The sequence below is a fragment of the Sapajus apella genome, unplaced genomic scaffold (genome assembly GCF_009761245.1).
Source record: "Sapajus apella isolate SASKATOON/1434 unplaced genomic scaffold, GSC_monkey_1.0 scaffold4, whole genome shotgun sequence".
NCBI lineage: Eukaryota > Metazoa > Chordata > Mammalia > Primates > Cebidae > Sapajus > Sapajus apella.
Genome location: NW_022436944.1, coordinates 4,924,909 through 4,940,797, shown reverse-complemented (window position 1 = coordinate 4,940,797; position 15,889 = coordinate 4,924,909). Strand labels below are relative to the sequence as shown.

At 33.3% G+C, this 15,889-nt stretch overlaps 1 protein-coding gene across 2 annotated transcripts in view; it reads right to left on the bottom strand.

The window, feature by feature from the left end:
* SI (sucrase-isomaltase) overlaps nucleotides 1-15,618 on the bottom strand; it is a 154,409-nt gene extending 138,791 nt beyond the window's left edge. Inside the window, exons 1-2 of one of the 2 annotated variants that reach the window (XM_032261547.1) lie at nucleotides 15,348-15,618; nucleotides 323-451 (exon numbers count right to left, since the gene is read on the bottom strand). The gene's annotated coding sequence lies outside the window, so the exon portion shown is untranslated. The remainder of the gene's footprint in view (nucleotides 1-322; nucleotides 452-15,347) is intronic. The other variant, XM_032261556.1, reaches the window with a different exon arrangement.
* Between the last annotated feature and the right edge of the window lie 271 nt (nucleotides 15,619-15,889).

The following is a 15,889-nucleotide window of genomic DNA, read 5'->3' as shown; positions in this document are numbered from 1 at the left end:
GCTCAATGGCAAGGCTTGCAGAAACTCAAGTCCCCAACACTGGGATTAGCACTTCCCCTCTGGCTAGGGCTGGTTTAAATACACCTGCTGTGGGCAAGCAGCAAATGAGTTCGGTCTGATTTTGCTTTCTGCTATATAAAGTGTTGCACTGAGTTCAATCCCTTATAATTGCTGGCTCTCCCTGTGCCCGTGTTCTCCACACCATGCTGCTGCTGCCAGGATTGGAAAATTAGTGGTGTTGGCAATTCAAGACTGTTTTTCTTACCTTTTCAGTGCCTCTTTCATTGAAATGAAGTTAAATCCAGTTACTGTGAGTACTCACCTGATTTTGGTTCTTACAAAAGTGCTTTATTCATGTAGTTAATTAATTGCTGTCCTTGTGGGAAGGGGTGACAATTGGTGGAGACTTCTATTCCGCCATGTTGCTGCACCCCTCTAAAATTATCATGCTCTTGAAGAAAAAGAAAATACATAAGAAACTAGGTACCACAAAAATGATTTCAAGAAATAAAAACTTTGGAATTATAATGATGAGTTGGAAGAGTTATTAAAATAAAAATTTTAAGCAAAGTAGAACATCTAGTATTATATAATAAAAAAATGATTTCCAATGAAGGGGAAAAAAGTGAGTTCACATTTACAAACTTTTATATAAAATACTATGCTATAATGTTTTCTCATTGTTTTACTTTATTCTCAGAAACTAAAAAATCACATGAATGGAGCAATTGTTTTAGAGTTGCAGATGGAGAAGAGGAAGTTTAATCTTCACATTCAGCAGAAGAGCCAGAGGTTTCTATTACCAGAGGCTATGCCCTTTGGATGAAAGTATGAACAACTTTGAAGTTTAGACTATCATATATTTTAAATAATAAAATCATGCACAACATGGACATTAATAAGCTCCTTAGAACTATCTGAAGCACCTGGTTGAAGTCCCAGAGTTCATGAGGTCATTTTTATTTATAATGATATATTATCTTCATGTGAGAGTGTACACGCAGAAAGCACATGTCTAGTGAGAGTAGTTTTTGATGAGGTATCTTGTCAAGTAAGACATATTTTATTTCTTTCTCAACCACAGATAATTATTTCCAATTTTAAAAAGAGTAATAGATATTTTCTCAAAACATTAATATGTACCAATTATTTCATCACTAGAACTATATAGAGACAAAACCCATCCAAAGATATATATACTTAAGATGGGTACATTTTATTTCATGTAAGTTATACTCTAAATAAAGTAAGTTGAATTTAAAAAGTTTATATATTTTGCAGATGTGCTATGAATAAGAATCATATTTGGTTTTTAGTTATAAACTTCTCTCTGATTAAGCTATGAAGACTTTTACAAACATGGCTTTACCAAGCTAATATATTATTTATGCAGTTTCAGTGTTTATGTATACTTACCTGTTCATAACAAGTCCTGTGTACTTATTAAACATCGAGATTTTAGGGCACACCTAAGACCAACTGAATCTGCATGTTTTATCAACTATATCAGGTGATTGCAAATAAGAGCACATTTGAGAAACAGTACTTTTATTCCCCTCAACCCCTTGTACAAATAATTTTTTACTCAGTTTTCTTCCAACTTGAATTTCTATCAGTCTCTGAATTTTCCAAAGCTTTTTGGAGCTCTGCTTTCTAAAATTGTAGATATTACAATATGCATTGCTGACATCCTTATCAGGATTTGAAAAAATAAATAAATACAGGGAAAGACCAATGAAAGCCTATTTTGGTTTGTTACATCAGGTAATGGAGTGAAAGAAAAGAAAAATAGGGCATTGGCACTTCCAATGTCACCTTCCTAAGCATACATAGTAATAATACTAGTGTTCCTATCTCCCAACTTATGATGCAATTTGCTGAAAAAAAAAAAAAAAGAAAATATTTCAAGCATTTTGAAGGTGATCCAGTATCTTTGAAACAAAACAAGAGCATGCAATATTACCAAATAGACAGTGCTGTATTATTTCATTTGTCATTGGAAAAAGCAAACTTGCAAATTGGATAATTTTAGAATGCCATGCAATTACCTATTTCTGAGTTCAAAGGATTGCATTATAATACTTGTTTTGTTATAAACAATTATTGATGCTAAATGTATAGTCAATACAGTTATTATTAAAAAACATAGTCTCAGTAAGTTTTAGATATTTATTTTTGTCATTTTCAGGAATTCTAAATTATTGAATGATTTTGGTTATGGTTACAGAAAGTTGTCTGATCTGATTAAAAATGCTGACAAAACAATGAAATTTCTGGTACCCCAGTACCCATTACCAAAGAAGCAGCCGCCCGTTTGTTAGCAGAAAGCTTATTTGCATTTTACTCAAATAGATGTCCTTAAAGAAGCCACATTAAAATCACCTGACATGCTCATCAAAAACAGACTTCTGAGCTCTGCCCCAGAAATAATAAATCTAAATCTTAAAGGCAGTGGCCCAAGAATTTCTGTTTTAACTAGGTCCCTAGAAAATTCATATATAAAACAGATTGAGTAATTATTTGTATTTTAAGAACTCTGAAGCTGATCAAGATGGGGGTCTGACACTATCACTGAGGTCACAGTGGCTGTGTCATAGCCAGAAGCATAAATAAATCTCTGTGACAGTGTTATGATTACTATGTATGAAAGCACATCTCCCTGAGTAAATAATAACACAATCTTTAGAAAAAGCTGCCTTAGAACCATCTGACTGATTTGGGCTACTTCCTCCTAAGAGAAATTACTAGATTCACAAACTAAAAGAAACAATTTTTTATTCCTCTGAATGCTACAATTGCTAAATCATAGTCACTTGTGGCATATGTGTATATATATATATGTGTGTGTGTGTGTGTGTGTGTGTGTGTGTGTGTATATACATATATACACACACATATATTCATTATATATATATAAATATATGTATGTTTATGTATATAGATGTGTATATATATGTACACATATATACACATATTAATTTATACACACAAATATATATTTATCTATTTCCATTCATACACAAAACCAGCTTTTCAAGTTATTTCTTGCAGACAATGAATGAGATGGTATTAAGGTGGAGATAACGAAATGGGAGTATTACACATGTAAGAATAGTAATTTCAGATTTCTGACACCCTTATCACAGATAACAAGGAAACTGGTAAAATACAGACGGCATACCTAAGAAGTAACAACAAAATAATTTTATGTTTAAATCTGATTACGTATAATATTCCGTTTTCTGCCTACCATCTTTATCTTTTTCCCTATCCTTTTCCTGACTCTTGACATTTATCCTACCCCATACACTTTCCTCATTCTTGGATTTCTTAATCTATATGTAATATATTCATTTTATTTTCAGGTGAACAGTTTATTGAGCTTTTACAATATGTACTTTAAGTATTTTGGATGTCAAGATTTGACATAAAATTGATTTCACTTAATAAGCACATTATAAGCCACTTAATAGCTGCATTATCCTTAACAAATTTTAAATTGATCTTTGCCCAGTACACAACTCCTATGATAATCAGTCTCATAAAAATGATTAGATAGCACATACAATTATGGGTCAGCTTTTCCCCACGTGTATAGTAGGTGTTTTTATAAGGCAAATACATTAATTAAAGCAAAAAAACCTCAGAGTACAAAATGTATCTGGTATGTATTATATCCATATACCAAATTTACCAGAGGAAATAGAAATATTTTATTTATATAATTAATCCAGCTTTTTTCTTATCTTTGCTTTAAAAAAAAAAAAAAGCAAAGAGAAGCAATCTGCACTGGTTTGCAAAGAAATTTAGGTTAATCGAAGCCATTTACTAAAGAGCAACTTGATTGCCTGAAAGAGTCAATGCATCTCAAAAAAGGGATATTTCCAGGAAGAAAAAAGAGGGTCTAGCAGAATATTTCAGTGGCGCCATTTTAAAATTGGCTAAATAATTTATTAACATGACCCTAATCCTTTCAAAACATTTTGAAAACAGAGTGCTTTCAAAATTGAAAAATCAAATTATTTTAGCAAGGTGAATCCTCTAGGGATAACAGGAAAAAATATCTCGAAGCAATGCAATTGAAGTTATGACAAAATACTAATTAAAAATTGAGCATATGTTCCAATATGAATGCTTCTACCACATATCTAAGATATAATTTATATGGTGAAGCTGTCATTGCTCAGACAACATTATTCATTAAATTGCATTCAATTTTTGTTATGATATTAATTTTACTATTTATTTTTTAATCTTGGATGACTTTTAGCTCCATGTTTATATATTCTGAAGATTATAAAATCACCATTCACAAAAGTTTCCGTCTCCAGTTTTTATTTCCATATTTTAGAAGTTTCCCTAAAGTTTAAAAAAAGTATATACAAATGTATAAGGAGTCAGTATGTATGCATACACATCTGCAATGGTTCCATAGTTTATGTAGGTAGACACAGTGGGCTATCGGAGAAATTTTCCTTCTCTTTTCATGTAACGACTTCTTTTCCCTTAACCCCCAGCAGTGAGAATGCTGAATCAAATGGTAGTTCTACTTTCAGTTCTTTAAGGAATCTCCATACTGTTTTCCATATTGATTATTTACACCAGTTTACACTCCAACCAGCAGCGTAGAAGTGTTTCCATTTCACAAAATCCAAGCTAATATCTATTAATTTTTTATTTGTTTAATTGTGGCCATTCTTGCAGGAATAAGGTGGTATGTAATAGAGGTTTTAATCTGCATTTCCCTGATAATTAGTGATGTTGAAAAAAATTTTTATGTGCTTGTTGGCAGTTGTATGTCTTCTTTTGAGAATTCATGTCCTTTGCCCAGTTTTTGATGGGATACATGTAATTTAAATGGATCATATCTTACTGAAGCTGAAGAGTGTTTTATCTCATGTGTTGAGTATCTGGAATTTGTTATTTCAACAGAATTGGTTTTCTTGACCTTTGCATTCCAGTGTTCACTGGATTGGTAATTGTTTGGCAGTTGATAAGGTATTATTAGGTAAAAACCATAGTTACTTAAAACAGGCAAGTTTTGATTTGTTCTAACAGATTATATCGCTGTTTAGCAATATTTTATTTATAGCTTACATTGATTGGAAATGCATCTGTAAATTTTTTATTGAGTAATATTGAATTATTTCTAAATCACATTTCTCTTTTCCCAGCTATGAATACATTTATTTTTATTTCATTAAGCTCAATGAGAAAAATATTAATTTTTTACAGAACTACAGAATTGTAGAATTACATAGATATATCATGAAGATAAACCAATACTATCCCTTCTTTCTTTAAATGAACAAAAGCTTAAATGGTTTGTCCCACAGTAAAATACCTGCTATGTGATTAGGTCCTAGATTTCTTAATTCCTTTGGTAATTTCATGCTCTTTGTATCTCAGGAATTTGAGTACTTGATGACAAAAACTATGAGTTTCTGATTTTCAAGATTTGTTACAATTCATTTTAGTACACATAATTTTTTTTCTCAGTATAATCATGTAACATCCCAATTAGAATTTTAAATATTGATGTTCAGTCCCTTCATATATCACAGGGCCATAAGCAACTTACTTCTGGTTGACCGAAAAGTATCCTAGAAAGGGGCAGTCTAGCAAGACAAAAAGAATTCTAGACAATAGCTAGTCTACTCTGGTCAAATACCACAGAAAAAAATTGTGGTTTCATGCCCCCCACATTAGTTAAGTCCCAGTGGGGAACATAAACTTAAAACCTCACAAATGTGTAACAACAAGCTGCTACACTTCTGATGTGTACATAATGGGAATAAAGCAGGTCCAAGTGATAATTAGCTCAAAGAAGTTATTGTGCATGTGAGTTGTGAATGTTTGAAGTACAGGACTCCTAAAAACTGTAAAGCAAAGGTGCCAGAAAAGGCCTAAAGATTTACAGGCACTCTCTCATAGGTCAAGGAAGTAGTTTCAATGGAAAATTTAAAAATACATTGATCCGAATGAAAATAAAAGTACAGCATATCAAGTTTCCGGAACACAGCTGAAACAGCGCTGAGAGAGAAAACTATGGCACCAAGCGCTACTAGAAAAGAGGAAAAGTCAGAAATTAATCATCTAAGTTCTCAGCTCAAGAACCTGGAAGATTAATGCAAAACCAAAGCTGAAGGAAGGAACAACTTAGTAAGCATAAGGGCAGAATTAAACTGAAATTTAACTGAAAACAGAAATAGCAATACAGAAAAATCAATAAATTACAGGGCTGGTTCTTTGAAAGGATCGATAAAATTGACCAACCTCTAGCAAAACAAATCCAGAAAAGACACAAAAATTGTCAATATCAGGAATAAAACAGGATATAACTATAGACCCTACAGACATCAAAAGAATAAGAAAATATTATAAACAACTTTACACACACAGACTATATCTTACACACATGGACAACATGGAAGAAATACGCCAATTGCTCAATAAACACAGACTACCACAATTTATCCAATATGAAATAGGTAATTTTTGTAGTCCTATAACTGTTAAGTAAATTGAATTTACCATTTTTTAAATCTCATAAACGATATATCCAGACCCTAATGGTTTTATTAGAGAATTCAATGTAATGTTTAAAGAAGAATTAACAGGAATTCAACAAAATTTCATGCAGAAAAAAAGAGGAGAGAACACTCACTGATTCATTTTATAAAGGTAATTTTATCCTGGTGCTAAAATCAGACAAAGAGAGTTGAAAATGTAGACTACATATCGGGTACCATGTACACTGCTCAGGTGACAGGTTCACCAGCATCTTAGAAATCACAGCTAAAAACTTACCCATGTAACTAATAACAACCTGTACCCCCAAAACCATTGAAATTAAGAATAAATTACATGTATCCAAGTACTTAGTTACTTATGTTTATGTAGCTTTAACTTTGTTACTCACTTGCAATGTGACCTTCGATTATCTACATTTTCTTCAAGTCAATTGTAAAATGATGTCAGTTCAACAAATCTATCTAGAATATCGGTTCCAGTTTTAAAGCTTTATGATTTTATGGTTCAGATCTACTGAGTATGGCTTAGTTATTTGTCATAAAATGTCAAAGGTCAAGCTCAGTCACTGAAAGAATGTGCTACAACTCTTCTTTATCACAGTCAAATCAAGCTGTACTTACTGGACTACCTCACCTTAATGCCTTTTGCGGCACCTTCACTTTGCAGTTCTTAGGAGTCCTCTATGCCAAACATTCACAACTCACATGCACTGTCACTTCCTTGACCTGCTTATCACTTGACCTGCTGTAACTCAGAGTATTTTACTGCTGCTCTCAAGTTCCCATAATTTTTCTCACCTAATTCCACAAACTTCACGTTTCCTACCTTTATCATTTTAAGTCCATATGATTTTAAACACTATAGAAAAGCTATCTAATTGCTGATTGAACCCACTAAAAAGCCAAGTAAACAATATTAGAGAAATTCTCAACTGTACCAATCAATTACTTTTGATATACCCATAGTCAAATGTCTATCTACAAGAAGATATATAAACAGGATCACATTTTAACAATTATTGAACGAAATCCTTCTTTCCATTCAGACCCCAGTTAAAATTCTTTACCAGCAAATTTCTTGAACATTTTACATTGTCACTTAATGCTTGTTTTTATTATCCATTATCATTTAATTATTACATTGGATTTTTGCTCCTATCCCTTCCCTGAAATTGAAATATCAAATATAGCATCTCTCAGAATTTCAAATCTCACTCTATGTCTATTCTTCTAAAAAAAAAAAAAAAAAAAAAAAAAAAAATTCAAATGCAAAACAGGGAAACAAACAAGCAATACAAAGACAGTCTTGATGGAACGGTGTTAGAGAAGCCAAGCAAGAAGAATGGAATTGAAGGAGGTACTGTTTAAAAGCCCAACGTTACAGAGAGGAAAGGTAAAGACAGCACATTTTACGTTGGTTTTGAGAACTATGTTTTGCTCACATTTAGAAATGAGTGGTAGATAAAGATGTAAAGGTAACGAGTACTGACCATTCTACTTAAGGCATTTGGCTAATGGTTACAGGCTTGAGGATTCAAGCAGATAGACAAAAAATTAAGAACACACGTGGTAGAATCAGCGACAAATTGTAGAAGAAACTATGCTACCTCTACAGGTTAAAAAGAGGTACACAGAAAAATCTTAAAATCTTTATATTACCTTAATTTATTTTCCAGTGAGAAATTATTTGCAAAGAATGCTTTCTAAATGTGAATTTAGTGGATAGGTTTTAGGAACAAAATATCTTGACTATGATAATGCATCTTCAACAGTATGTTTTTTGGACAATGCAAAAAGTTAGGACTATCATTTGTCAGCATCAGGACTAGGGTGAGGCAAACAAGGCATTTGGTGCAAATTTTCATAAGACATTCACTCTCAGGATCATGGAAAAGTAGGGTCAGCGTTTGCAATCGAAAGTGGGGACCTCCTGAAATTTTATGCCTGAGACACCGTGCTTACCTCACCCTGGTTCTGGCCCTACCATTTGTAAAATGCATTTATATGCTTTTAACTATCTTATAAAAAGTATTGAAGCATAGCAACCAGAAACTCCTACTAAGTCTATAATAATGTTACATGTTCATAGACTCTAAGGCTATATTTTTATATATTATATAAAATTATACACATTATACAAATTATACACATTAAACATTTAATTTCAAGTATTAATTAAGCGAGGCATGGTTGTGTATTCCTGTAGTCCCAGCTACTCAGGAGGCTGAGGTGGGAGGATCATTGGAGCCCAGGAGTTTGCGGCCAGCCTGGGCAACATAGCAAAATTTGTCTCAGAAAAAAAATAATAATAAAAATGTAAAAATATTTACATAAATAAGAGCACATAAGGTAAAATAATTCAAAGTATATTTAAGTAATTTTAATAAAATTTTAAAATGTGCAAATATAACAAGTAAAATAAGGCTCTAAGAATTTGATTCAAAGAATTTAAATATATAGCTACATATAGATATATAGGCATGTGCACATTTAAAAAAATTAAAATAGAAGTACTTAACTTCGGTTTATAATCTTACTAATTATTTAAATACTTCACTGTGTACTTTTCTGTATTTTCAATTTTTTCAGCAATCCTCGATTAAGAAGAAAATAATAAGTATGTGTTTATCAGATATCTACTATGTTTACAAACATCTTGCTTTCTTCAAATCTCAATATCTAGCAGAAAAGAAAAACTATACCCATCCCCTCTTTACATGTCTATACCAACATAGTTAGTTATGGTGAAATATAGTAGGTTCCATGCTATAGTACAAAAAAACCCTCTATGTGATAGCAATAAAAACTGCTAATTCCATAACAAAATAGTAAATTGTTTGTGTTTTTTGGTTTTGTTGTTTTCTTTTTTCTTTTCTTTCTTATTCTTTTCTTTTTTTAGACATAGTCTCATTCTGTCACCCAGGCTGGAAATGCAGTGGTCAATCTCGGCTCACTGCAACTTCCACCTCCCAGGTTCAAGGGATCCTCCTGCCTCTGCCTCCCCAGTAGTTGGCATTACAGGTGCTCACCACCACATCTGGCTAATGTTTATATTTTTAGTAGAAATGGGGTTTCACCATGTTGGACAGGCTGGTCTTCAAATCCTGGCCTCAAGTGATCCTCCCAAAGTACTGGGTTTACAGGTGGGAGCCACCATGCCTAGCCTAAAATAGCAAATTGTGCGTGAAAACCCAATGAGTTGTGTGGAATCATTAAAGCAAAAGTATATTTCCCTCTGTTTTCTTCTAAGTTTGCTTTCATTGGAAGTGATTTTTAATTTTTTTTTTAAGTTCTGGGGTACATGTGCAGGTTTATTTACATGGGTAAATGTGTACCATGGTGGTTTGCTACATCTATCAATCCATCACCTCGGTATGAAGCCCAGCATGCATTAGCTCTTTTGTGTGATGCTCTCCCAGCTGCCTGCCCTCCCTCAACAGCCCCCAGTGAGTGTTTTTCCTCTCCCTGTGTCCATGTGTTCTCATTGTTCAGCTCCCACTTAGATGTGAGAATACTCAGTGTTTTGTTTTCTGTTTCTGCTTTAGTTTGCTGAGGATCATGGCTCACTGGAAGCAATATTTACCTCTAGAAAATTATCAGTTGATAACTAAACTTTAAGGTGTGCTTCTCTATCTTGCAATGAATAATTCATGAAAAATGAGGAGAAAATAAGTGAACATTTAGTTAATAATAATTGTAAAGTTATCTTTTTCCCTTAGAAGAATGCACTGTTTATTTCCTGTTTTGTATATGCATGCTTTAAGGGAAGTTATTAATACATTTTGACGTGTTTTGCTGATTCCAAATCCACATTTATACATAAACATTACATTTTTTAGGCTTTACACATTGTATTCTTTGTTAATAAACTTCAATATAGTTATATGTCCCCTGCAGATACAGGCAAAAGGTAATAACATATGTTTTCATTTTCTACAAATTCAATTATTCAATTAATTTGTTATTACTTAGGATAGTTACTCTGTTTTATTTGACCTAAATAATTACTAAGTTTTGCAATTGACATATTTTGTATCTATTTTGTACTGAAGTTTTTACTATTTTGTCAGCAATGCCTGTTATTTTACCTTACTCCATATGCAGCCAAATGAAAGGACTCTTTGTTCTGAACTTTTTATACTACTTAGTTCTGCAATTTATTCATTCCTAAAATATTTAACAAATACTTAAATGTCACGGTTGAAAGCTAGATGCTTTTATTCTCATTCTCTCTCTCTCTCTCTCTCTCCCTCCCTCCCTCTCTGCCCCCATGTATATCGTTCTATGGTTTCCCATGACTGTCTAAAGAGATACTTGAAGATACATTTCACAGTCTACATTAAGAAGATTAATGGCCGCCAATGGTGCAGAGGAGGGAATGAGAGATAAGTAGGTAAAGCACAGGTATTTTGGGCATGGTAAAATTATTCAGATAACTACTGTAATGGTGGATGTATTTATTTACTAGGGCTGCTATTTAAAGAAAAAAGAAAGAAAAACAGGGTAGCTTAGAGCAACAGAAATTTACTTTCTCAAGTTCTGGAGGCTAGATGTCTGAGATCACGCTATTGACAGTGTTGGTTCCTTGTGAATGCTGTGAGAAAAAACCTGTATCATTCCTCTCTCCTAGCTTCTGAGAGTTTGCTAGAAATCTTTCCATTCTTTGGTTTGTAGATGTTTTGCCCTAATTTCTGCCTTCATCTTCACATGTGTTCTCTGTATATGTGTCTATGTCCAAATTCCCTATTTTAAAGGACTGAAGTCATTATTTTAACTTGATTATATTTGTGTAAAGACTTTATCTCTAAGTAAGATTACTTTTTCAGGGACTAGAGGTTTAGGGCTGAAACATATTTTGTTGGGGGACACAATTAAATATATAACAGTGAGTATGAAATTATATACTTTTCATTTCCCATATAACTTAACAACACAAAGAGTCAATGCAAGTGTGTACAGTTTTTAAAAAATCATTTAGGAAATCAGGAAGTCTCAGGGGAAAATGAAGACTGTTACAGAATAATCTAATTAAAAATATATCCCCTCAGAAGTACATGGAGGAAAGGTGCTGACCTAAGTAATTTTGGAAGTGAATGAAAGGCAAAATTAATTGCACAAAAACCCTATACTCTAACTGATAATTTCCCTCAGAGGCATAGGTTAACAATTTGATATTTTATATATGTATGCTTGATTTCAATAACTAAGTAAATGGATGGTGGATGGTGGAAGCCAGATTTATCACTGTTATAAAGGAAATTTACAAATTAGCAAAGTGGGGGAGGATAGAATTATTCATGATTTAATGGATTATGGTTGGAGTCATTAGTAAGAATTTATATTAGAATTAATATAGACACAGATGGTTAGATATCATATAATCATAGATATGTGTTTATACGTAGGTTAAAATACACACATATATTTATTTATTCACTCTATCAGTTGAAAGTGCCTAAAGAAATGATACCCCAAAGTCAATGAGCATACTTATAATCAGATATTGGTTTCTAATACCACTTGCCACTAAGAGAAACCCAGGGTTCTTGGTGAAGTGGCAGTGATTTGAGAACTAGGACTGTGTTAAGAAAGATACAAGATGAGCCTCAAGCAGGAATATCTTGTAGTGCTAGGAAGTTAAGGAAGTGCTAAAAAATACGTTAATGTGGGAATATCAAAAGGCACAGAAGTGAAGTGAAAGATGTCAGCAGTAAAATAAAGCCATATTGAATTATGACTCAAAGAATAAAATAAATATCCCTGAGTCTACACCGATGTAAATAAATTAGTGAATAAGTTAACAAATAGGGTATAAGAGAAAATTTCTTTGTGCAGAATTCCAAATAATTATGTGGCTACTTCACCCTACAGGAGAGGAAAAATTATTATCTTTTTTTTTAAGTGTGGAGTATATATGGTCACTTTCCTCCCAAAGTGTACAATATGTAAAGGAGTGAAATAGTAACTTTAGAGGGGAGAACCTGACAAACACTTCAGTCAGGTGATCAAGGATAACATAAGCAGCCATTAATAATGTTGATAATATGTACTTTTGATATGATGAGATAAAAATGGTACTTTATTTCTGTGATCTTTCAGAGGATGTATTTAAAAATCAGATTTCACCTTGCAAGTATTAACAAATTCTACTATTTATCTAATTAATAAGAGGGATAAACAGTACTTAAAATGTATATAGAGGCGGAGGTTGCCGTGAGCCGAGATCATGCCATTGCACTCCAGTTTGGGTAACAAGAGCGAAATTCCATCTTAAAAAAAAAAAAAATGTATATAAGACTTAGAATGATTACAGTTTTCCTTGTACAGTTAAAAGCTTTTTACACATATTTTGTAATGTAATGGGTTGATTTATTTAATATTCCTGAATTCCTATAAGTGAGGCTTAGTATTATCTCTCTTGTGATCTTTTTCCAAATGTCTTATAGAAGTTGACAAGATGGATTTTGAACCCCAGTAACCTGACTTCAGGATTGGTGTGTCCAACAACTATGTCACACTGCTTCTCAGACCACTTGAAGTTCACAAATTGTCAATAAAAATAAATAATAAATATTTTATGTTACGTTTCTTTTGAAGACAGAATTCATTTGTGTACAGTAAATCCTCACTATTCACAGATTCTGTATTTTTGAATCCCTCTAGTGGCTTAAATTTATTCATGACCCACAAATACTTGAGGTGGCAAAAATATAGAGTGGCAAAAAGTGAGCACATGCTGCCAGCTGAAGTTAGCGGTGGCAGCACTCTACTTAGGTTTAGCTCTCATTCAGCATGCAGCTGGTTGGGGAAAATGCAGTGTGGTACAAGATGTCCAAGCTCTGGGCCTGTGGGACTGGTTTTGAATCCTAACACTGGCTCTTATAAGTGGGGTGGCCTCAGGCAAGTCGTTTAGCACTTCTGAACCTCAGATTCTCTTCTGCAAAATAAAGAAAATATGCCAGGCTGAGTTCTTTTTAGGATTTAAGGATTTCACATATAATCTATGTGAAATATGAGGTGTATGTGTATCTGTGCATGTGTGTATGTATCTATCTATTTTGGTTTACACATAATATATATTTCCTCTAACAGCAGCAGTTCAGTATTTGCTAAGTCAATGTTTGCCCAAATTTTATAGAACAAAACTGCTTTGTATTAAAAAATAGGATGTATTTAAAATTTTTTAATGTTTATTTATTTATTTATTTTGAGTCAGGGTCTCACTCTTCTGCTCAGGCCGGAGCGCAGTGGTGCAGTCTCGGCTCACTGCAACATCAAACTCTGTACTCAAGCAATCCTCCACCTCTCAGACACCCAAGTAACTTAGGCCTACAGGCAGACACCACCACACCCAGTCAACTTGAATTTTTTTTGTTAGAGACAGGGTTTCTCCATGTTGACCAGTCTGGTCTCAAACGCCTGGGCTCAAGTGATCCACTAACTTCAGCCTCCCAAAGTGCTGAGATTACAGATGTGAGCCACTGTGCCAGCCTAGACTGTGTATTTAAAGTGTTTTACATGCTAGAAATTATACAAAACTCTAGGATGTGCACAGCAGACCACAAGAGATCTCAGTCAAGTGGGCAAAAACTAACATTTTCATAGAAGAATTAAGTAAAGTCTTTTGAAAGACACTTGGAAAATCAAAGGAGATAAAATCCAGGCCCTACATAGCACTTCGGAATGACAAGGATTACATATCTTCTCATACCTCCCATATTTGTCTTTACTTGGAAGTAAGAATTGGGAGATGGGACAGACTGGAACAACAATTCCAATCATTATGCTAACTCTTTTAGATAATTCTCAATCCAGCTTTCAAATAAAATGATTGGAATGCATCCCACCTCTCTGTTTTATGGCTTCTAAAACTATCCACAGCATGCAGTTAGTGTGGGCGTGCCATGTAATTTACTGACCACAGGCACTTAAAAACTTACTTCCTTATGTCTGAGAGCCTATGAGTTTTATATTACCCACGCCTTCTTCTTCCTTAATACACATGCACTTGTGTTTTCAGGCAACCAAATAACACAAAAATCTCTTATGCCATTAAAGTTATTTTTTCTATTATTTTCAATCTCAACAGATGATATTGGGAAGTCAGAGAGCCACTACAGCCCTATTAGTGAACCTAAATGGCTTTGAATTAGTTCAGTGCTAAATTTTATAGCACAAATTGACATTTTATGACTACGTAATACGAAAAAAAATGTCAATTTCCACTCCCTGAAACAAGTGGATTAAATTCAGATAACATATTTTCAATTAAAGTATTTATCTTACCTCATTCTAACAAAGATGTGTTAGAAATTATTAATCTAGCAGGAATACAGATTTTTAAAATTTGCAATTTAAGACAGATGGAAAGCACACTGTAGTTCAGATTTTCCTTTTTTTTTTCCACCCTGATCACTAATATTTAATTAGCAATTTATGGAAACAATTTACTAAAAAATTGGCTGATCAATTAAAAGTTCTGTTTCATTTCATATGCTGCTTCCTTTGAGAATATCAATTATGTTATTACATTCAAACCAAATTATAAATATTCTCCCATTTTCAATTTTCCTTTTAGTATAATTTTTCTTATACAATCTGGGGAAAGCTTTTCTTTTCTAGCAAAGTTCATTGTCTGTTCCCAACACGTTCTCCATCCTTGGTTCAGTTGTTCAAATCTGTTAGACTTAACCATCTGAAACAAACCATGTTGATTTTCTCAGCTACTTCAGAAAAATACTGCTACTTTCCTCTAGCCCAGAACCATTTCTTTAGCCTTCTCCCATCATTCACACTCTTCCCCGAACTACTTACCTAGCAGGTGGATGGCTCTTAAAATTGAGAGATGAACAGGTATTGGGATAAGGACCACTTGTTCTAATATCAGCTTCAACAGAACAGATAATGGCCTTCAAGTTTCTAATAAAGAACTCCTGTTTATTGCTCAGAAGCCTAGAATGGCTCTGAAAAAAAATTATTAAAGTGAATGGAAAAAAATTATTAAAGACATTAAGCTATCCCTTCACGGTGTCTCTAAACACCTGCTACATTATGAAAGCCACTAACACCAGGTACTCCACATGCAGTCATCGTGTTCTGTATATATCCTTTTATGGCACTTCAAGTTAGGGCTCATTACAACACTCAAATTTCTTTTAAACATTTTTATGGCTTTTCTTATGTCTATATCCTCAATATATATTTCAAAGGGAACAAATGTATGATGAAGTTCACATGTCTCACCCTTCATATGACCCTGATAAAAAACAGTTTTTATAATCATGCAATCTCATATTCTTTGTGGTGGTAAAAGTAACCATGTATTATTTTTACAGCCAACAGAGGTAAACTATTCT